The sequence below is a fragment of the Triticum urartu genome, chromosome 6A (genome assembly GCF_056163025.1).
Source record: "Triticum urartu cultivar PI428250 chromosome 6A, HENAU_Tu73, whole genome shotgun sequence".
Classification (NCBI taxonomy): domain Eukaryota; kingdom Viridiplantae; phylum Streptophyta; class Magnoliopsida; order Poales; family Poaceae; genus Triticum; species Triticum urartu.
The window spans coordinates 483,676,148-483,701,405 of NC_141878.1; the positions used below are offsets into that span (position 1 = coordinate 483,676,148).

The window sequence follows — 25,258 nt, forward strand, 5'->3', positions numbered from 1 at the left end:
GGCGTGACCATACAACCGTGAGAGTCATGGTTGAACACTCACCGGTGGCATGGCCGCGGCTGCCTGTGCCCTTAGGTTATTTTTATCTCTCTGTCACGCAGCAGAGAAGCATGCTTGTATTCTTACAACATCCACGTTCAGAAACCGACGCGACTGCAGAAAATAACAAGGAAACCTGTGCCTCTGATATTTTCGTCCGCCGAGTAAAAAATACATAAAGAAGCTTTTACGTTCTTATTTAAATTTGTTTTGTTTCTATAACTGCAGCAAATTAACTTACAAGCCATTCTTATAACCACAACACAAGAAAATAAACAATCCCCACCAATTTCTTGCTATTTCATCGCTCCACGTGCGGCCTTGTTTTTGAATGTTCAGCGATCCATTATTCCTTCTCGACCCTTGTGCAACCCCACCCTTCTGCGTAGCTATTCAACCTATTTACCTGTAAAATTAATATTCATACATAAAAACAAAGCAAAATATTGCGGTCATCACTATTTTTTGCTTACGTCCTGTTTAAGCTGCATTATTACCTTTTAACTTTTCTATTCGACTGTTCTCCGGTACCAAAAAGTCTCCACTCAGACCTTTCCTTTCTGAAAATGGACTGCGCAGATTCCGTGCCTTGTCCCGGGCTTCCCTGCACGCATTTTGTGTGCCTGGCTTGTGTGATGTTTGATTCTGGCCTAGATGCAAGACTTTGGTAAATGCTCCCTGCTGCCAGTGGGGTCGTCGGAATTGCTGGCGTCTGACGTCTTCCTCCTGGGCTTGGAGTGCATTGTCCTAAGCCGTTTGATGTCCTCGATGGTGTTGTCAGCCATTTCATTGACCTTGCCCTCTTCTCCTGCTGCGATTTCCTCTTTTCCTCTTCAATCCTCATCCTCTCCTGCACTTCTGGGTTATCCGGGCAGTTTGTTTTCATGTGACCCTTTTCTCCACAACGGTCGCACTTGGTTGCGGCTTTGTAGCCTTTTCCTTTCTTCTCAGAACCAGCTTTGATTCGATCTCCTTTTTTCGTACCCTTTGAGCCACTCATGGGAGGGTTCTTGAGAGTTTCGACAAGAATGCCTGTGTCTGGTTCCTCGGCAAGTGCCGCCATGACTTTTATTTTCATATCTACCGTACACTCACGCAGCACACGGTATGCCTTCTCTTTTCTGCATGCATTTGAACAGATATCCGGCAACTCAGCGTAAGCGAGGCCGAATCTCATAGTTTCGTCGTCTTGTATGGTCATGCTATCACCTTGACTTGTAGACAGAACTTTTAGACTCTGATAGATTCCTGGTCCATCTGGGGATGACAAAGGATTTTGGAAGTTGATCGATCATGCTTGTTTGGTCCATCACCTTAAGCACATGGCGGCACTGAATGCCATCCATACTCATTTTCTTGCAGCTGCAACTGTATATTTCTTTTTGCTCATCCACATCTACCCTGAACTCAGACCTGTCAAATTCCTCGCCGGGATATGGTCTCCACACTTTATCTCCAGGATCAATAATCTTTTTAAAAAAATACTGCCTCCCCTTTGCCAGATCAGAGCACTTGAAGTAAGTCCGGTTCCGTAGTTCCAGCTGGAATTTCCTGAAAATTTCATTCGTGTATACTTGACTTGCTTGTCTTTCAATCGGAAAACCCGTCTCTAGTGATGGCGCCTTCTCTTCTGTTCGGTATCTTTTCTTGTCAAGCGTGGCGAGGCAATTTTGCTGAATTGTGTGATACGCATCGACAAACCTTTTTATAGTGTCCTTGTGGTCGACGTAATTCTTCCACATCGAATTCGTGCTCTCACTGTGAGTGGTTGTTGACGAGAAAGGATAGAAACAGTCCTTGAAGTAGGTCGGCACCCAAAAATTTCGGAGTTCCCATAGCGTGTTCAGATGTTTGTTGCCTTCCGCCTTGTGCAGAGAAATTGCTACTTTCCAGGCACGCTCAAACTCGTCTTGATCTAGTGAGTTTTTGACGATTCAAAATATATCATCAGACATCCCTGGGTGCTGCGCAAACACTGCTGCGTTATTTTCCTTCAGGTTCTTCCTAATATGCCACCAGCAGAACATGTGCCTCGTCCTCGAAAGAGCTTCCTTTATTGCAGTCTTCATCGCCTGGTCCTGGTCTGTTATTATGTATTTCGGCTCTTTACCTCCCATTGCCTCGACAAACATGCTTAGGAGCCACTTGAATGACCCTATTTTCTCATCCTTCAAAAGGCCTACTCCAAATAGGACGGTCGACCTGTGGTTGTCGACACCTATAATTGGTGCAAATGGCAAGCCATATATATTCATAGAGAATGTGGTGTCAAAAGACACGAAATCTCCATATAGATCATAATTCATCTTACACAAGGAGTCTGTCCAGAACAGGCTGCGCACTACATTGTTCTCTGTCTCTTCCACATGGTGGAATCCCGGCCTCCGCCTCTACATATCAGCAAACAGTTTTATGGTGTCTGCGATATCAGTGCTGCACTCTCCAGCCCTATCCCGGCATGCAATGTTGCTTATGTCAATCGTGTCGAACATAATTTCTCGCCTCGATTTCCCCATGGCAGCAAAAATCTGCATGACCTTCCTTGGTTCTAACCTCGTCTTCTGCAGCACTTGTATAAAGAATTTCTCCTGAGGTGTCATCTTCTTATAGCATCTCATGAACTTCAGCATCCAATCAGATGGGTGAAGCTCGTGGTTGTGCTCTAGACGCACGCTCTTCAGATACCATTTCCTCCTATCTGTATCCCTCTTGGCTGTTATTTGGACTGGGCAGCTTGTCCGGATCAAGCAGTTGCTCCTTCTCTCCTTAACATGTCTCCTAGTTATTTTATTCTACCCTTCCTTGGTGCACTGAAGAACCTGCTTGTCAAGCTGCTGATCATATGTCGATCTTCTGCTCGTTGATCGCTTGGTAGCAAAATCAACCTTTCTAGCATATCTGCAGAAAAAGGAAAAGCACTCATCCAATGATCCGAATACCATACCACCTTCTGGTTCGACCGCTTAGGTGACCTCCTGAATCGTTGGGTATCTGCCTTCTTTAAACATGTCATCCATTTCTTTCTCTACAATGGTCGGCAGCGCCATGATGATTCTGTCTACCGTGTCTTCATTCGTCTGATCGCATTCACTTCTGACGACATCAGTCTCATCACCAGCCACAGGTCCACTTACAGCGGAGCTGCTGCTGCTCTCTTGTTTGTCACACGCAGCGGCATCGTTTCTGCATGACACGGACAAATCCATAAATGAGTTTGCCTCTCCAATGTTGCATTGTGCAATGTTGCTCCCTGTTTCTCCGGCACTCGTGCAACCAAGGGATTGTGTTGCTTCTACCATGCAATCCGTGTTGGCGCTGTACGCTACTTGCTCCTGTGAACATTGCATTTACTTCGAAATGGGTGGAGAACTATGATATTTCTTTCCCTCATCTGCTATCCCCTCCGCCAAATCCTGAACACATGGCAAGAAACAGAATTAGATGTCCAGAGCAGCATATGCATTTTTTAATTTCTAAACAAAAGATTTATATGACTCATCAGGGCTCATTTGGTATACCAAAACCAGACCCGTGCCTCTTCACCGAGTATAAGCGGTACACCAGAGGCATTGTTCACATCACGAATGTGACCATGCTACACACATCTGCACAAAGAGGCACATATGTGCTTCTGTTTACACCATACAACCGGAGACGCACAACAACATCCTATATAAAAGAACACAACTGCACATACAGCCGTACAAGACGGACAGCCGTCCTCCTGTTTTCCACTTTACCCTGTTCTCCCATAAAACTGTTTGTGTGTTGAATTGAAAAGCATAGTTCCGACGTCACCTTTGTTTTCCCATGCCTCTCTTGTCCAGCAAATCTTGCAACAACCTCCGTGCATTGATGATTTCGCTGACGATTTTAAATGCCATCGGAGATTCTTTGGAAGGACCCCTCATGTTGAACGCCACAGGTGATCCTTTCAAAGGACCTTGCCTTATGTTTTCATTGATTCGTGGACTACCGCGATACTTGCTTCCTTCCTCATACACCTGCGTGTGGAAGATACTGCAATTTAAATATACCAGACGAAGACAAAGAAAAAATTGCTCACAAAAAAATATACATTTGCTTTAAATGTTGTTGCACGTTCGTATATGTTGTCACCTGTATTGCTTTCTGATGCTGCTGTATGGTAGAGCTTATTGCTCCTATGTTTGATTTTGTCGTTGGGCTCTTCTTGCTTGTGCAAACCGTTCCGAATCCTTGAACACCAATGCTTTTGTTGCCAATGATCCTTCTGCTTGCATCAAAGGAAATCCTGTTACCCTGCACCTCTTCATTATGACCGCCTACAAACGCTGGGCCGTCACAACGCCCGCTCTGCGCCTTTGTGGGCATCTGTGTCTTCAAACCAAAAAATAATTAGAGGCACGTGCGACTAAAACTTCCACATACGTTAAAACCAGCGTTTGAAATTTTTGTCGTTACCTGCACAATCTGCTTAGTGGAGTCTCTGCTGCTTAGAATGCTCCTCTTGGCAGGTGTCTGTTGCACACCATGCTCCTAGTTGGGGCGTTTGCCAAGAACTTGTATCTCACTCTTGACTCCAATTATTCCAGCCCGCATAGCATGTGCGTGTTTGACAGCATCTGCATCCTTGATCTTCCTCTCGTTTTGTAGTAATTTTTTTCTTCCACCTCTCGATACTCAACTGCAGAGTAGATGCACATGATAAACAGATATTATAGCATTCATCCAGGATATATAAATCATTTTTGTTGTTGTTAATGATCTACTATTTGGTGTTCTCAGTGGTGACACCTTGACAGCAAACGTCCCAGAAATAAAAGACCAAACACTAATGTTCAACTACCTTACTATTACCTGCCTCCCATAATCCTTGTCGATGTCGTTCAAAGACCGACCGTCCCTGTTGTCCTGACCAGATGATGCACTCCCGAACATCTGCCCCGAAAAAGAGACGTAATAAATATAAAGGTTATAAACCTGCAGTATCAGTGTTGAAACTTTTCGAAGTCGATATCAATAGAGATATATTTTTAGTTCTATATAATTAACATATATAAATATATACATATATTAATTTTTCATTAAACTACAGCCTCAACCAAAGTGAGATCCTCTCATGCTAATTTTCTTGTGCAACACTTAACACAAAGATAACCATGAAACCTAACAAAAGTAACAACCTCGTATTACAAGGACGAGAGGATACAAAACAAAAAACAAATTCAAAACAAAGCTACAGTGTAAAACTAAATAGTTTTATTCTATGAAACCCGACCACAACAAATTCATCAATGAATTGAATCTCGTGTATCAGGAATCGCCGCGCAAAAGGTGCGTTGATATTTTTTTTTACTAACCTTTGATTGTCAAATCTTATGCGCTGATTGTTCGGAAGACACACCTTTCTAAATTGTGGGGGGGGGGGTCTCCTTCCCTGTAGTTTGTCAGCGATCCCCTTCAATGATTTTGAATCTCGGAGAGAGAGAAAAGAGAAAGAGAGAGGGAGAGAGAGAGAAAGAAAGAGAGAGGCTACTTCGTTTTTTGCGTGCAGGAGAAGAATAACCTGATAGGTGGGGTGTGTTTTGCGACGCATGAAAGATGGGCATGTTTCTTGGGTGTGACGAGATGCGGTAGGTCTACTTCACTTGGTCGTCTATGACACTGACAAGTGGGCTCTCAGTTACTAATTCCTCTAAGTCTCTCACTAACTTGTGGGGTCGGCCTTATATGAGTCCTACGAGGAGTACCTCCATCTGAGGTGAGAAAATGTGGTAGGTGGACTTCAAACTCATACTGACATGTGGGCTCTCAAATAGTTCCTCCAAGTATTTGACTAACTTGTGGGGTCATCCGCAGATGAGTTCCAGATCTCTCTCCATCTAGCATCGGTGGCGACAGGCGAGCTCTCGAAAGGAAAGCCAACCCTGATCCCTCCGCAGAGTTCGCTCGTCACTGAAAAATTATCGGTCTCCTTCATCTCACTCACCGTGGATCTCCTGTTCAGGTAATCCATTGCATCCTCACCATGATTATGCCACCGATTCAACGTTTGAACAAAAAAATACCAGTGCTAGCAATTTCGCGGGCTGCGTACACACCGCATGTGCGCAACATAGCAGGTGGGGCGCAATTTGAATATCGGTTCCGCATCCAATTATCTTCAGCTGGTCCGTGCTCAAACTGTTGTGCCGTCTTAACAGCAGAGGGGTTATGGATTTAAAATTAGGACTCAGCTAACCTCACTTTAACCATGCCAACTTCATGCTTGCGTCGTGGTTTTGCTAATTTGAGTTATATCTCCAGCCATGCAAAACTTAACCACTCGTCTTAGCTAACCAACTAGAGACAGGTCAAATTATTTGTATAGATCCGCAATCTATAGCAGAGATCCAAAGGATTTACGTCTGTTTTTGCAAAACACTTACTAACTCAGAGTTAGAACCCGTCTTAGCTAACCAACCTGTTGATGATGGTCTCACATGGACTGCTAACAACTATCTTACATAGCTGGCCTGGTAACGATGATGTCTCATGACCTCTTATGTAGAGTTCAATGAGATGGATTCCACCCCACAGCTGTCGGAGACTCAGTCTCAGTCTGTCGATGGCACGGAGATTGTCACCCAAGATTTCATGGTTCATGACCAACTAGAGGTAGAGAGACTAAGGATCGAGTTAAAACATGCAGCGCACAAAAAGCTTGTTGAGGAGTACAGGACAAAGAAGCAGCTTGCTGCCTCGAAGTAGGTGTTTTTTATCATGCATCTCGCGTGTGTCGTTGAAATTTCTTTGGAAATCAATGCCTCTCATTCTAGCTGCATTTTTAATCACGGCTTAAATATTTATCTCTGTTTTGCTGACTCAGCGTTTATATGTAAGCTTCTGCCAGAAAAGCATGTGGTTCAACAATACATTTGCTAAAGGTCATTTCTTATCTTTGTCCATAGAGCTGCTGCAATGGGTGAATACGAAGAAGAGTTCAGCACAAAACTTAGCTTCCAAAAATTCATTTTTCATCTGTGAAAAGCTAACAGAACCACAAAAACAGCTAGTTAGAGATATTGGTTTTGGGTACCTTCTAGATCTATGTTGTCACGAGCTTCCAAGGTGTTTCATTCGCTGGCTTGTCCGCTATTTTGATTGCCCTTCCAGGTGTTTCATACTGCCTAGCGGATACAGATTCCTTATCAACTCATACACCATGCACCGGATCTTAGGAATTCTACTGGGCGGGCACATTATCCCTAGAAAATGCTCAGAAGCTTTCAGATGTCAGGTTAAGTCTGAAATTCGGTGTGCTAGGCATGCTCCAAACATCAGAGAGTTAACTGATCTCATAACCCCAGAGCTGACAGGAGAAGTGTTTCAACGGGTTTTCGTGATGTTTGCAACAGCGGTATTTCTATGCCCAACGACATATGATTGCGTTAGCCTTGACTATTTAGCCGCTCTAGAAGGACCAGCAAGTAACATATCATCATATGATTGGTCCGATGTTGTCACAGAGAAACTGGTGACATCACTCCAGACCTTCAAGGACAAAGGATTCGCAAGCGCCCTGTGTGGCTGCCTTCTGATTCCAGTGGTTCGTTCACTAACTTGTACACTTCTTTATACCCACAAGCTACAAGAACATGATTAAATTTTACCTCTTCCTCACTTGTAGATAACGTATTTTGAGTACCTAGATACGGAGATTATGGACTTGGAACCTGACACTCCTGCAAGACTTGTCATGTGGGACACAGAGGCCATTAAGAATTATGCTAACATAGACAGCCTGTCAACAGAGGACGGAATTTTTGGGAAACACACGGTGAGTCAACTTTTCATCATTTTCCTTTGGTGAACTTTTCGACTCAACATAATGACTTAGCTGCCATATATTAATTTGACTTGACTGTAATTCTTTCCTTCCACATGGCAGCTGAAAGACATTAGGCGCACGCCTTTCCAACCACCGCCTGGCTTTCAGGCGCCATTTTTCCAAATGAGTCCCAGACTAGAAGCCTACATAGAAGAATTTGTGCCTCAATAAAAACTTTGTTCCGTAAGTGATTTCCAGCTTCTGCACCTGATTTTATGTTTGAAATGATGTTCCCTAAGTTTTTACAAAATAGATACATGTCCTACTGTGTTCATCCAGACAGTTTCCTATAGTACGTTAGTTGTGCTTTTGTGTTAAAACCAGAAGTGCTTCCTATAGGACGTTAGCTCTGCTTTTGTGTTAAAACAGAAGTGCTTCCTATAGGACGTTAGTTGTCCTTTTGTGTTAAAACCAGAAGTGCTTCCTATAGTACGTTAGATATGCTTTTGTGTTAAAACTAGAAGTGCTTCCTACAGTACGTTAGCTGTGCTTTTGTGTTAAATATAAAAGTGCTTCCTATAGTACCTTAGCTGTGCCTTTATGTTAAAACCAGAAGTGCTTCCTATAGGACATTAGTCGTACTTTTGTGTTAAATATAGAAGTGCTTCCTATAGTACGTTAGCTGTGCTTTTGTGTTAAATATAAAAGTGCTTCCTATAGTACCTTAGCTGTGCCTTTATGTTAAAACCAGAAGTGCTTCCTATAGGACGTTAGCCGTACTTTTGTGTTAAATATAGAAGTGCTTCCTATACTACGTTAGTTGTGCTTTTGTGTTAAATATAAAAGTGCTTCCTATAGGACGTTATCTGTGCATTTGTGTTAAAACCAGAAGTACTTCCTATAGGACGTTATCTGTGCTTTTGTGTTAAAACCAGAACTGCTTCCTATAATACGTTAGCCGTGCTTTTGTGTTAAATATAAAAGTGCTTCCTATAGTACATTAACTGCGCATTTGTGTTAGATATACAAGTGTCTCCTATAGTACATTAGCTGTGGTTTGGTGTTAAAACTATAAGTGCTTCCTATAATACGTTAGCCATGCCTTTGCGTTAAAACTAACAGTGCTTCGTAAAGTACGTTAGCTGTGCTTTTGTGTTAAAACAAGAAGTGCTTTCATATAATATGTTACCTGTGCCTTTGCATTAAAACTAACAGTGCTTCCTATATATAGTACGCTAGCTGTAATTTTGTGTTAAAACTAGAAGTGCTTCCTATAATACGTTAGCTGTGCCTTTGCGTTAAATATAGAAGTGCTCCCTATAGTATGTTACCTGTGCTTTTCTGTTAAAAATACAGGTACTTCCTATAGAACGTTAACTGTGCCTTTGTGTTAAATATAGAAGTGCTCCCTATAGTATGTCATCCGTGCTTTTTGTGTTAAAACTACAAGTGCTTCCTATAGTACGTTAACTGTGCCTTTGTATTAAACATAGAAGTGCTTCATATAGTACGTTAGCTGTGCCTTTGTGTTAATTGTAACACTGCTTCCCTACGACGGTAGATCAACCATGCTTCGTAAGGTAGGTCGACTGCGCTCTTTCAAGGAATGTGTTCACCATGATTCATGTACTTTGTTAGCCGCGCTTCCCGCAACACACCATGTGTCCTTCTGCGCATATTATTCCATGCCCTTTCTGCAATTGTTGACACAACGTACAGTAGTTCACAAGATATTTTTCATTTTCGATATTAATAACTTCTTTCATTCTCGGTCTTAATAATATCTGATGGTTTTCTTTCAATTCCAGGCCAAGATGAAAATTGCCAAAGTTATCAATGAAATGTACAAAGAACTTTTCTCGCAGTTTCAACCAGTTCTCGAGCAGAAATTGAAGAAGCTCCTTTCACTTGGTAGGGATCTTAGTGCAAAAGAAACCAAGACCAAAGACCAGGACGTTTATTGCAACTTGCAACATGACAACTCAAATGAAAAAGAAACTTTTTCATCACTCCCTTCAACATATTCTACGCTTCCAAGTTCTAGCACGACAAGCAGTCAAAGTTCTTCCAGCAGTGGCTCAACCAGTGTCCTTCACGCCACATCATACTCCCTGGAAAATTTAAAGGGTTGCTGCGATACCCCTGACCCAAAATCCCAGAATCCGTACGACAGAGAGCAGTCCCAAATTCATCTATCTTCACACGTAAAATCATCAACCCAGATTAAGTTGCTACTGGAAGTGAACAGGATCGACCACAACAAAGAGGACATTGATGAACAAGCCAAGATTCATCTGGACAAAGTTCATAACCATCTGCACAACTGCCTTGATGGCTTGCCGGTCCATGAGCCCTCCGTGTCAACATCCGAGATGCTGGAGAGCGGGGCAATTATAATGACAGGTGAAAATTCATCTGAGTGTTCTGTACCGATTGAAACCCAAAATTCTGCTGGAGGATCTGCAGACCACAACTCTCTGACAAGCCCACTGGAAAAACTCTTGGAGGAAACAGCAAAACCTACTGCAACAGAAACATTAGCCTCGCACTCTGCGGTTGACAAACAATTACTGACTGATCCAATCTCAGCAGATACACTTGGAGCACCTGTTTATCACGTTGGGAAAACGTCACCAACTACTGCACGGTCCAGCGGTTCTGACAGCGCTCACAACAACTCTTCAACCAACACAAAAAGCCTCATTGTATCCCAGCCTGCACAAAAATCAAACAATGTCACTGGACAACGTTCTTCTTCGCTATAGGAAGATAAGGTCCATCTTGTTTCAACTTTGAGTGACGAGAAGAACATTGCTGAAACAGAACGCACAAGAGCTACTTCCTCCCTTCCTCCTACAATAGAAGTCCCCAATGATTCTGCCAGCGGTTCTGGCTCAGTACTGGACACGGGAAAAGCAATTCCATCCACTAGTTATGCTCGACTGGTTGCTGCACCATCTGTCAATGCAGAAGACAATAACATTGCAGAAGAACATGAACAGTGTACGAAGCAACCACCTATTGATCCCACAGACAGCGTCCCTATTACCACAAGCGCACATCCGCCAGAACCGGAACCACAAATGGCACCTCACAAGAGGTCCTTAAAGCAGTCAGAAGATCCAGGTAACAAGTGTACAGTGCCTCCTATGAAAAGAGTTAGGATACTGGATCCTCCACATAATTCAACAGAAATTGCAAACAACCAGTCTCTACAAGCTGACAACCACAAAATCCTCCTTAATTGTGGATTCATTAATGATGATCAAATATGGTCTGACCCATCTATCTATGAACAACTTGACAGAGTCATTGAACAAAAAAAGAAACAACCCTTTCATAACCAAGTAACATCACAACAATGCCAACCTGATACTATCTCACACTTGGCCAATAATTCAAGCTCGTCAGCTAGATCTTCCCTTCCTAACTATTCAGAGCCACCTATACCTAGCAGATCAGGATCAATGTCAGGCGGTAGCCACCCCACACAGGCCTTTGATACGTCATACTCTATAGGTTTAACTCAAACTGTCTTGTCCCAAAGTTTACCAGCAACTCCCTTGTCCCAACACTACAACCAACCAGCTCCTAGTATCAAAAACCACTTCTACCGACATCCTGGTGCTCAGAATAACGACGGTTCAAACAAAATCCAGCGCTCACCATATGCGATGAACAACCAAAGTCACAAGCAGTACCAGCAACAAACCACTGTCCGTGATGCCCACTACCCCCAACACAATGATGCTCAGAACAACAGCACAACACGGTGCCAACAACGCCAACCTCAAGAGCAGAACAATCAGAAACCACACAGAGGTGGGTCTAATGGGCAAAGTTATAGTGCCTTGCAACAACAGTTCAACATCATGCAGTATTCCGGCCATCCTCTCCAGCATTTTCCAACAGATATTCTTTCAAGCTCAACCGGTAATCCAACTGTCAGAACATTAAAACTGCACATGCAACACCAACCACAACGCCTAATGTTCCAAAGAAACAACAATTATAATGAGGGTCGTCTGCAAATTAGTAATGGTCAATTGAACTCCGGTGGTCATGTCTTCCAGCCTCACCACATCATTCTGAGCTAGAACAGACTCTATTCACTGACCAAGGGAATGACCATCAAGATCACTGCCAACTTTTGGAAATAAGAGATTCCACAAACGAGGAGAAAGAAGTGTATGAAACAATCGTCGACAATACGCCAGGTATCAAGCAAAATGATAGGTAATGAATTCGTTGTTCCTGTTACAGTAAAGTTTTGGTCCCTTCGTTTAATAATGCTAATCGTTTCATCTTATGTTTAAAAAGAAATCCTACGATTTAAAATTCATTTGTTTTTTTACAGCAAGAGGATATTCTACGTCGATCGACGTTGGGCCGATCATCGAACTTTAGGTTTGTCAATGAAGGTATACGGATATATCCACTCATTCGTGGTCGATGCTTACTCAGCGTTGCTGATGAAAGAACAATTCTACGCAACGCCAAAATTTGTGCACAAGCATATAATGTACATGGACGCTTCTGTAAGTTCTTGCTTCTCATAAATAATAATAACAAATCACAGTTACTACTACTACCACACTGAGTGACACAGCTACAATTTTCTGCAGGATAAATTTAAAGTTCTAGGAGCAAGCACAAAACTACTCAAGGAACAGATTGTGGAAAAAACTATTAGGTACAGGCTGCCCAAAAAATGTAACATCGTGAGTTCACCCTACTCACTCTATCTGCCCAGTGTTCATCTTTGATTCTACAAGTTTTTCTTGTTACAATGATATTATTCCCTGTCAATTGTTTTAGGTCTTAATACCTGTGAGAAAAGATCCACATTTTATCTACCTCATCATCGTGAATCTTGCAATGCGTCGCTTCGAAATTCTGTGTCCTTATATCAATTGCGATGGTATAAAGGAACACTCTGACATTGTCATCGAAAACTTCAAGAGAGCTTACCATTCTGCTTACAACAACTATCCTCACACCATGGCCTCCTTTCATGTCAAACATGTGCAGAGTGTATGTAACTCAGACAGTGAGTAAGTTTCTTTTAACTGTAGCTCTACCTCATTTAAACCATGCATCTTTTTGTTCCACTACACATCCCATACCTACTATTCACCTTCTAATCACAGACATTAATGCTCTCAATTTTCAAGGATGACAGTGCTATTTACACCATGCATTTGATGCTGCTCATTAATATGAATAATAATTCATTTTTTATCAATAATGTAAGTTCACTCTCATTGACAACACATCAACATACGTTCATCCAAGCCAGCTGAACATTAAGTTTTGCAATAAATTTTATTAATTTGCACGGTTATGTGTTTGCAGATCCATGTGAAACCAATGAGAGAACAACTAACTTACAAAATGATAACATCCAACCACAACACTGGCCATGTATTTGAGGCACTGAGCATCGTCCACGACAAGTACAATATCCGGCGCGAAAGAAGAAGAGTTGGAAGAAGATGACTACTGCTTAAATTTGCATTAATTTAGCTGGAGCCATCCGAACATTGTTTCAGACAGCCATATCGACTCATATGTAATCACAACAACATTTCACCTATTTTTGTGTCCGTCCAAGATATCTGCTATGGATCCCGTTAAACACAGTTGTGCGTTCAAATGGTCAAGTCTTAAATTCCTGAACAACAAACATTTACAAATAAGAATCATATTTTTTCCAAAAGTTCTAAACATGATATTCAACACATCACTTCCTTGCACTAGAACACCACTCAATGACTCACCTCAATGACTCACCTCCAGTAATCCGGGTCACGGAGGCACTGTCGTGCCTCTTTCCACGTAGAACGTGCTTCTCTAACCACGGATTGTTGGAAATATGCCCTAGAGGCAATAATAAATTGATTATTATTATATTTCCTTGTTCATGATAATCGTTTATTATCCATGCTAGAATTGTATTGATAGGAAACTCAGATACATGTGTGGATACATAGACAACACCATGTCCCTAGTGAGCCTCTAGTTGACTAGCTCGTTGATCAATAGATGGTTACGATTTCCTAACCATGGACATTGGATGTCGTTGATAACGGGATCACATCATTAGGAGAATGATGTGATGGACAAGACCCAATCCTAAGCATAGCACTAGATCGTGTAGTTCGTATGCTAAAGCTTTTCTAATGTCAAGTATCATTTCCTTAGACCATGAGATTGTGCAACTCCCGGATACCGTAGGAGTGCTTTGGGTGTGCCAAACGTCACAACGTAACTGGGTGACTATAAAGGTGCACTATGAGTATCTCCGAAAGTGTCTATTGGGTTGGCACGAATCGAGACTGGGATTTGTCACTCCGTGTGACGGAGAGGTATCTCTGGGCCCACTCGGTAGGACATCATCATAATGTGCACAATGTGATCAAGGAGTTGATCACAGGATGATGTGTTACGGAACGAGTAAAGAGACTTGCCGGTAACGAGATTGAACAAGGTATCGGGATACCAACGATCGAATCTCGGGCAAGTATCGTACCGATAGACAAAGGGAATTGTATACGGGATTGATTAAGTCCTTGACATCGTGGTTCATCCGATGAGATCATCGTGGAACATGTGGGAGCCAACATGGGTATCCAGATCCCGCTGTTGGTTATTGACCGGAGAACGTCTCGATCATGTCTGCATGGTTCCCGAACCCGCAGGGTCTACACACTTAAGGTTCGATGACGCTAGGGTTATAAAGGAAGTTTGTATGTGGTTACCGAATGTTGTTCGGAGTCCCGGATGAGATCCCGGACGTCACGAGGAGTTCCGGAATGGTCCGGAGGTAAAGATTTATATATGGGAAGTCCTGTTTTGGTCACCGGAAAAGTTTCGGGTTTTATCGGTAACGTACCGGGACCACCGGGAGGGTCCCGGGGGTCCACCAAGTGGGGCCACCAGCCCCGGAGGCTTGCATGGGCCAAGAGTGGTAAAGGACCAGCCCCTGAGTGGGCTGGTGCGCCTCCCACAAGGCCCAAGGCGCAAGGGAGTGGGAAGGGGGGCAAACCCTAGGGCAGATGGGCCCTAAGGCCCACCCTGGTGCGCCTCCCCCTCTCCCCTCCCCTTGGCCGCCCCTAGATGGGATCTAGGGGGCTGCCGCCACCCCTAGGGAGGGAACCCTAGGTGGGGGCGCAGCCCCTCCCCTTCCCCTATATATAGTTGAGGTTTGGGCTGCCCAATACACACGAGTTCCTCTCCCCGTTGGTGCAGCCCTACCTCTCTTTCTCCTCGTCTCTCGTGGTGCTTGGCGAAGCCCTGCTGGAGTACCACGCTCCTCCACCACCACCACGCCGTTGTGCTGCTGCTGGATGGATTCTTCCTCAACCTCTCCCTCTCTCCTTGCTGGATCAAGGCATGGGAGACGTCACCGGGCTGTACGTGTGTTGAACGCAGAGGTGCCGTCCGTTCGGCACTAGGATCTTCGGTGATTTGGATCACGACGAGTACGACTCCTTCAACCCCGTTCTCTTGAATGCTTCCGTGTAGCGATCTACAAGGGTATGTAGATGCACTCTCCTTCCCCTCGTTGCTAGTTTCTCCATAGATAGATCTTGGTGACACGTAGGAAAATTTTGAATTTCTGCTACGTTCCCCAACAGTGGCATCATGAGCTAGGTCTATGCGTAGTTTCTATGCACGAGTAGAACACAAAGTAGTTGTGGGCATTGATTTTGTTCAATATGCTTACCGTTACTAGTCCAATCTTGATTCGGCGGCATTGTGGGATGAAGCGGCCCGGACCAACCTTACACGTACGCTACGTGAGACCGGTTCCACCAACAAACATGCACTAGTTGCATAAGGTGGCTGGCGGGTGTCTGTCTCTCCCACTTTAGTCGGATCGGATTCGATGAAAAGGGTCCTTATGAAGGGTAAATAGCAATTGACATATCACGTTGTGGTTTTGCGTAGGTAAGAAACGTTCTTGCTAGAAACCCATAGCAGCCACGTAAAACATGCAAACAACAATTAGAGGACGTCTAACTTGTTTTTGCAGGGTATGCTATGTGATGTGATATGGCCAAAGGATGTGATGAATGATATATGTGATGTATGAGATGATCATGTTCTTGTAATAGGAATCACGACTTGCATGTCGATGAGTATGACAACCGGCAGGAGCCATAGGAGTTGTCTTTATTTATTTATGACCTGTGTGTCAACTTAAACGTCGTGTAATTACTTTACTTTATTGCTAACCGTTAGCTGTAGAAGTAGAAGTAATAGTTGGCGAGACAACTTCATGAAGACACGATGATGGAGATCATGATGATGGAGATCATGATGATGGAGATCATGGTGTCATGCCGGTGACGATGATGATCATGGAGCCCCGAAGATGGAGATCAAAAGGAGCAATATGATATTGGCCATATCATGTCACCATTTGATTGCATGTGATGTTTATCATGTTTATACATCTTATTTGCTTAGAACGACGGTAGTAAATAAGATGATCCCTCATTAAAATTTCAAGAAAGTGTTCCCCCTAACCGTGCACCGTTGCGACAGTTCGTTCATTTCTAAGCACCACGTGATGATCGGGTGTGATAGATTCCAACGTTCACATACAACGGGTGTAAGACAGATTTACACATGCAAACACTTAGGTTAACTTGACGAGCCTAGCATGTACAGACATGGCCTCGGAACACAGAAGACCAAAAGGTCGAGCATGAGTCGTATAGAAGATACGATCAACATGAAGATGTTCACCGATGTTGACTAGTCTGTCTCACGTGATGATCGGACACGGCGTAGTTGACTCAGATCATGTAATCACTTAGATGACTAGAGGGATGTCTATTTGAGTGGGAGTTCATAAGATGAACTTAATTATCCTGTACATAGTCAAAAGGTCTTCGCAAATTATGTCGTAGCTCGCGCTTTAGTTCTACTGTTTAGATATGTTCCTAGAGAAAAAATTAGTTGAAAGTTGATAGTAGCAATTATGCGGACTAGGTCCGTAAACTGAGGATTGTCCTCATTGCTTCTTAGAAGGCTTATGTCCTTAATGCATTGCTCAGTGTGCTGAACCTCGAACGTCGTCTGTGGATGTTGCGAACATCTGACATACACATTTTGATAACTACGTGATAGTTCAGTTAAACGGTTTAGAGTTGAGGCACCGAAGACGTTTTTGAAATGTCGCGAAACATATGAGATGTTTCGAGGGCTGAAATTGGGATTTCAGGCTTGTGCCCACGTCAAGAGGTATAAGACCTCCGACGATTTTCTTAACCTGCAAACTAAGGGAGAAAAGCTCAATTGTTGAACTTGTGCTCAGATTGTCTGAGTACAACAATCATTTGAATCAAGTGGGAGTTGATCTTCCAGATGAGATAGTGATGTTTCTCCGAAGTCATTACCACCAAGCTGCTAGAGCTTCGTGATGAACTATAATATATCAGGGACATATATGATGATCCTTGAGATATTCGCGATGTTTGACACCACAAAAGTAGAAATCAAGAAGGAGCATCAATTGTTGATGGTTGGTGAAACCACTAGTTTCAAGAAGGGCAAGGGCACGAAGGGATACTTCATGAAACGGCAATTCAGCTGCTGCTCTAGTGAAGAAACCCAAAGTTGAACCCAAACCCGAGACTAAGTGCTTCTGTAATAAGGGGAACAGCCACTGGAGCAAAATTACCCTAGATACTTGGTAGATTAGAAGGCTGGCAAGGTCGATAGAAGTATATTGGATATACATTGTGTTGATGTGTACTTTACTAGTACTCCTAGTAGCACCAGGGTATTAGATACCGGTTCGGTTGCTAAGTGTTAGTAACTAGAAATAAAAGCTACGGAATAAGAGGAGACTAGCTAAAGGTGAGCTGACGATATGTGGTGGAAGTGTTTCCAATGTTGATATGATCAAGCATCGCACGCTCCCTCTACCATCAAGATTGGTGTTAAACCTAAATAATTGTTATTTGGTGTTTGCGTTGAACATAGACATGATTGGATTATGTCTATCGCAATACGGTTATTCATTTAAGGAGAATAATGGTTACTTTGTTTATTTGAATAATACCTTCAATGGTCTTGCACCTAAAATGAATGGTTTATTGAATCTCGATCGTAGTGATACACATGTTCATGCCAAAAGATAGTAATGATAGTACCACCTACTTGTGGCACTGCCACGTAAGTCATATCGGTATAAAACGCATGAGGAAGCTCCATGTTGATGGATCTTTGGACTCACTCATTTTTGAAAAGTTTGAGACATGCGAACCATGTCTATTGGTGTATATGCATGAAGAAACTCCATGCAAATGGACCGTTTGGACTCACTTGATTTTGAATCACTTGAGACATGCAAATCATACCGCATGGGCAAGATGACTGAAAGCCTCGTTTTCAGTAAAATGGAACTAGAAAGCAACTTGTTGGAAGTAATACATTTTGATGTGTGCAGTCCAATGAGTGCTGAGGCATGTAGTGGATGTCGTTATGTTCTTACTTCACAGATGATTTGAGTAGATGTTGAGTATATTTACTTGATGAATCACGAGCCTGAATTATTGAAAGGTTCAAGTAATTTCAGGGTGAAGTTGAAAGATCGTCGTGACAAGAGGATAAAATATCTATGATATGATCATAGAGATGAATATCTGAATTACAAGTTTGGCACAGAATTAAGACATTGTGGAAATTGTTTCACAACTAATACAGCCTGGAACACCATAGTGTGATGGTGTGTCCGAACATCATAACTGCACCCTATTGGATATGATGCATACCATGATGTCTCTTATCGAATTACCACGATAGTTTATGGGTTAGGCATTAGAGACAACCACATTCACTTTAAATAGGGCACCACGAAGTTCCGATGAGATGACACCGTATGAACTATGGTTTAGAGAAACCTAAGCTGTCATTTCTTAAAAGTTTGGGGCTGCGACGCTTATGTGAAAAAGTTTCAGACTGATCAGCTCGAACCCAAAGCGGATAAATGCATCTTCATAGGACACCCAAAACAGTTGGGTATACCTCCTGTCTCAGATCTAAAAGAAATAAGGGATTGTTTCTTGAATCAGGTCCTTTCTCGAGGAAAAGTTTCTCTCGGAAGAATTGAGTGGGAGGATGGTGGAGACTTGATGAGGTTATTGAACCGTCTCTTCAACTAGTGTGTGACAGGGCACAGGAAGTTGTTCCTGTGGCACCTACACCAATTGAAGTGGAAGCTTATGATAGTGATCATGAAACTTCAGATCAAGTCACTACCAAACCTCGTGGGATGACAAGGATGCGTGCTACTTCAGAGTGGTACGTAATCCTATCTTGGAAGTCATGTTGCTAGACAACAATGAACCTACGAGCTATGGAGAAGCGGTGGTGGGCCTGGATTCCAAAATGGCTCGAGGCCATATAATCCGAGAGAGGATCCATATATGAAAACAAAGTGTAGACTTTGGAAGAACTACTTGATGGTCGTAAGGCTATTAGGTACATATGGATTTTAAAAGGAAGACAGACAATGATGGTAAGTATCACCATTAAGAAAGCTTGACTTGTCGTTAAGATGTTTTCCGACAAGTTCAAGGAGTTGACTATGATGAGACTTTCTCACTCGTAGCGATGCTAAAAGTCTGTTGGAATTGTGTTAGTAGTTACTGCATTATTTATGAAATCTTGCAGATAGGATGTCAAAACATTGTTTCCTCGACGATTTTCTTGAGGAAAGGTTGTATGTGATACAACCGGAAGGTTTTGTCAATCCTGAAAGATGCTAATAAGTATGCAAAGCTCCAGCATCCTTCTGAGGACTGGAGTAAGCATCTCAGAGTTGGAATGTATGCTTTGATGAGATGATCAAAGTTTTGGGTGTATACAAAGTTTATGAGAAACCTGTATTTCCAAAGAAGTGAATGGGAGCACTATAGAATTTCTGATGAGTATATGTTGTTGACATATTGTTGATCAGAAATGATGTAGAATTTCTGGAAAGAATGCAGAGTTATTCGAAAAGTGTTTTTCGATGGAAAACCTGGATTAAGCTACTTGAGCATTGAGCATCAAGATCTATAAGGATAGATCAAAACGCTTAATGGTACTTTCAAATGAGCACATACCTTGACATGATCTTGAAGGTGTTCAAGGTGGACCAGTCAAAGAAGGAGTTCTTGCCTGAGTTGTAAGGTACGAAGTTAAGACTTAAAGCTCGACCACGGCAGAATAGAGAGAAAGGACGAAGGTCGTCCCCTATGCTTAAGACATAGGCTCTACAGTATGCTATGCTATGTACCACACCTGAAGTGTGCCTTGCCATGAGTCAGTCAAGGGGTACAAGAGTGATCCAAGAATGGATCACATGACAGCGGTCAAAGTTATCCTTAGTAACTAGTGGACTAAGGAATTTTCTCGATTATGGAGGTGGTAAAAGAGTTCGTCGTAAAGGGTTACGCCGATGCAAACTTTGACACTAATCCAGATTATTCTGAGTAGTAAACTGGATTCGTATAGTAGAACAGTTATTTGGAATAGCTCCAAATAGAGCGTGGTAGCTGCATCTAGGAGATGACATAGAGATTTGTAAAGCACACACGGATCTGAAAGGTTCAGACCCGTTAACTATAACCTCTCTCACAAGCATAACATGATCAAACCCAGAACTCATCGAGTGTTAATCACATGGTAAATGTGAACTAGATTATTGACTCTAGTAAACTCTTTGGGTGTTAGTCACATGGGGATGTGACCTTGAGTGTTAATCACATATCGACGTGAACTAGATTATTGACTCTAGTGCAAGTGGGAGACTGTTGGAAATATGCCCTAGAGGCAATAATAAATTGATTATTATTATATTTCCTTGTTCATGATAATCGTTTATTATCCATGCTAGAATTGTATTGATAGGAAACTCAGATACATGTGTGGATACATAGACAACACCATGTCCCTAGTAAGCCTCTAGTTGACTAGCTCGTTGATCAATAGATGGTTACGGTTTCCTAACCATGGACATTGGATGTCGTTGATAACGGGATCACATCATTAGGAGAATGATGTGATGGACAAGACCCAATCCTAAGCATAGCACTAGATCGTGTAGTTCGTTGCTAAAGCTTTTCTAATGTCAAGTATCATTTCCTTAGACCATGAGATTGTGCAACTCCCGGATACCGTAGGAGTGCTTTGGGTGTGTCAAACGTCACAACGTAACTGGGTGACTATAAAGGTGCACTACGGGTATCTCCGAAAGTGTCTGTTGGGTTGGCACGAATCGAGACTGGGATTTGTCACTCCGTGTGACGGAGAGGTATCTCTGGGCCCACTCGGTAGGACATCATCATAATGTGCACAATGTGATCAAGGAGTTGATCACGGGATGATGTGTTACGGAACGAGTAAAGAGACTTGCCGGTAACGAGATTGAACAAGGTATCGGGATACCAACGATCGAATCTCGGGCAAGTATCGTACCGATAGACAAAGGGAATTGTATACGGGATTGATTAAGTCCTTGACATCGTGGTTCATCCGATGAGATCATCGTGGAACATGTGGGAGCCAACATGGGTATCCAGATCCCGCTGTTGGTTATTGACCGGAGAACGTCTCGATCATGTCTGCATGGTTCCCGAACCCGCAGGGTCTACACACTTAAGGTTCGATGACGCTAGGGTTATAAAGGAAGTTTGTATGTGGTTACCGAATGTTGTTCGGAGTCCCGGATGAGATCCCGGACGTCACGAGGAGTTCCGGAATGGTCCGGAGGTAAAGATTTATATATGGGAAGTCCTGTTTTGGTCACCGGAAAAGTTTCGGGTTTTATCGGTAACGTACCGGGACCACCGGGAGGGTCCCGGGGGTCCACCAAGTGGGGCCACCAGCCCCGGAGGCTTGCATGGGACAAGAGTGGTAAAGGACCAGCCCCTGAGTGGGCTGGTGCGCCTCCCACAAGGCCCAAGGCGCAAGGGAGTGGGAAGGGGGGGCAAACCCTAGGGCAGATGGGCCCTAAGGCCCACCCTGGTGCGCCTCCCCCTCTCCCCTCCCCTTGGCCGCCCCTAGATGGGATCTAGGGGGCTGCCGCCACCCCTAGGGAGGGAACCCTAGGTGGGGGCGCAGCCCCTCCCCTTCCCCTATATATAGTTGAGGTTTGGGCTGCCCAATACACACGAGTTCCTCTCCCCGTTGGTGCAGCCCTACCTCTCTTTCTCCTCGTCTCTCGTGGTGCTTGGCGAAGCCCTGCTGGAGTACCACGCTCCTCCACCACCACCACGCCGTTGTGCTGCTGCTGGATGGAGTCTTCCTCAACCTCTCCCTCTCTCCTTGCTGGATCAAGGCATGGGAGACGTCACCGGGCTGTACGTGTGTTGAACGCAGAGGTGCCGTCCGTTCGGCACTAGGATCTCCGATGATTTGGATCACGACGAGTACGACTCCTTCAACCCCGTTCTCTTGAATGCTTCCGCGTAGCGATCTACAAGGGTATGTAGATGCACTCTCCTTCCCCTCGTTGCTAGTTTCTCCATAGATAGATCTTGGTGACACGTAGGAAAATTTTGAATTTCTACTACGTTCCCCAACACGGATAACTAAGCTGACACACACAAGTGCGCCACCAGTTACCACAGGACCGTCCCCTCTCGACTGCTTAACACCGGTCCCTCTCCAAGCCAAATGAGTCATGGAAGCACGACCATGGCTCAAGTTAACGAAAGAAGAACCATCCTCTGTGATAGACGACTAAACTGAAAAAATACCAAAACAGAAGAACAACCGTGACTTGAACTGTAAAAGGTCCGTGACCTCACAAGTTTCAACGACGAGTCTCTCTCAGCAAATAAGTGAAAGCAAACATTTCGAAAGAAAGGCACGACCATGCCTTTGAGTAACATCGTAGACGTGCCTCTCCGAGCGAACGTGTAAGAGAAAGCATTTGCGAACAACAGACAGAACTCTAACTCAACATAACATAGCACATGGCTCCACTAACTAGACAGACGTGACTTCACTAGCAGACTAACTAGAAATATTACAGAACATACAACCATGACAGTGACTCATACTAACATAATGCAACCGTCGATAACACAATACTCCCACAGCAAGTATCACACTGGATTACCGTCCCTAAAACAGACAACATATACTGAAACAAACAACATATATTGAAACAGATAGCAAAGTGAGAAAATCTGAAGAATCTTAAACACACTCAAGCTCTGCATAAAACCATTTCAAACACACAATCACAGCCATATATTCAATATAAAAACAACTGTGCCAAACACAGTACAAACACAAAGCAAAAGTAAAGCCCCTAACTATCAGTGAAGAAGCTAGCAAACTAATAAGACCAGAGCGTGCCTTGCCTAAAACAAAATCAATGCCTCCCTGAACAGATGACTGTGCGCTGCCTAGAATCACGAAAGTGCACATCTGAGTGCTCCTCTTAATACATCTCATCTTATACCAACTCGTAGCGACAAATCATACAGGAAAATATTCTTGAAGGCACCCAATCAAGAAAAACATAATGGAACGAAAATAAACTTAAATTTCCAAACTAGTCAACTCCATCCGGTTCAAAATAAAACAACCACAATTACAAATTCATCAGTCTATGTAATACTACCCCATACAATAACCAATTCATCACACAATCCATCTTGTCGGCATTTCCACCTGGACTACTCCTCAGAAACGTCCTCGCCATCTGAGATCAGGAAGACCGCGACGATGCAGGATGTCCCTCATCGACAGAAACCGGCGGTATAGCTCATAGCTCACATACCCTTCCTAAAGGAAAATCAAATTAAAAAATGAATATACAAAAAAAACAAGTACTGTTCTGGCAACAAAGGCAAAAACTAACGAAAATGAAATCTTCACTTAAAGTAGCTCCATATTTTAGGTGATCAAAAGTAAGTGGCTTCCAATCCCAGTAGTGACGAAGAAGTTCTGGAAAAGATGACTCCAGCTTCGAATAAGATTCGTCAATGATGGCTCCTGCTAAGTCCTCCATGGAGTCCCTTTCTTCGCCGCCTTTGATCATAAACTTCTCTTGGATGTCGATATGGTACCCTTCTGGAATTCTGATGAAATCTTGAAAAGGAGCATCTCTAATATTCCTGACGCCCACACTAGAGAAAGTTATACCTCTATTCTCAAGGAAATTCTTCAGGGCAGGGCACTCCGTCCTGGCCCTGCAGAAGTGATAGAGCAAAACATGATTCCGCATAGCCAGTTGCATGACAGCGACTTTTCTACGCCCATAACAATCTTTTCGCTGAACTCCATGCCGAGACCAACAAACTTGTGCTTCTCCTCGCGCAACCAGTCCTCGTACAAGCGAATGATCTCATCCACCTTACCAGGCTCGTTGGTGTACCACACGTCGAGCTTCGTGTTACCATCGGCAACTATAGAATGGTACTTAGTGGTGTTCAAAAAGTCGTCCATGGCAACGAGTAGCAAGGTGCCAATGGAGATTCCTAAGACCCTGCGACAAGGTTGGGGAGTGGCGAGGAGGCTGGGAACTGACTGATGTTCTGTGGCTACAATACGATATGAAAACCTCACAAACACGGCCAGTATTTAACCTTGGCAAGGGACCTTTGAGTTACAATGCGCATTAACGTGTGAACTAGGAACAGCGAATAGACGGTTGTGCTTCCGAAGCACATAAAACCATGCACTTCGTAAAGTCACGGCTGTGCACAAATATTTGATGCCGTGGAGAAATCGAGGAGCCTCTAACTTTATTTTACGGTAACTGACACACTGAATAGTCACATCGAACAGCCGGCAGATCGGTCATCAATTCCTCCTTTGAAAGAAGACCACCAATGGAAGAATCCAATGAAGAAAACAAATAGCCAGCCGTACGCCTTAGATCTGAAGGCCAAAACTCATCTGTGCCTCATCTAGCTAGATTCACAACATCTGTCCCTCGATAGTCAAGGCTGGTTTCAGGTGAGGCCCGGGTATGCAGGCACAACACGCACATACGTGTCTATCAGGCACGGGTATGTAGGCACACGACGCACATACGTGTCTATTCCACAGGCACGGGTATCACCACAGGCACGTAGAGATACAAGCAGCAACTCGCCGGAAACACGTGAATGCAGGCAACAAAGGCACGAAAACATAGCCTCTACATGCACGTGCTTCGGCTTGGCAAGGCACAAATATGACCTTGCAATTAACGTTCTCGAGCCACCGCTAGACACCCTCTGCATACAGACATGGAATTGCAGCTTCTCTGACGCACAAGCACAGTTTTCGAATTGGCATTATCGAGGCACAAATACAAATCCTCTGGATGAAAAAAAGAGAGGTGGCAGAGGCATCGGTAAGAACACTCTGTTCGAGAGGCACGGTTGCAAACTCTCAAGAGGGACAGCCATGTGACACCGCAGA

General features: G+C 43.5%; 1 pseudogene; it reads right to left on the minus strand.

Moving 5' to 3' along the window:
* Window positions 1-441: 441 nt before the first annotated feature.
* LOC125516852 (uncharacterized) lies at window positions 442-24,295 on the minus strand (annotated as a pseudogene).
* Window positions 24,296-25,258: the final 963 nt, after the last annotated feature.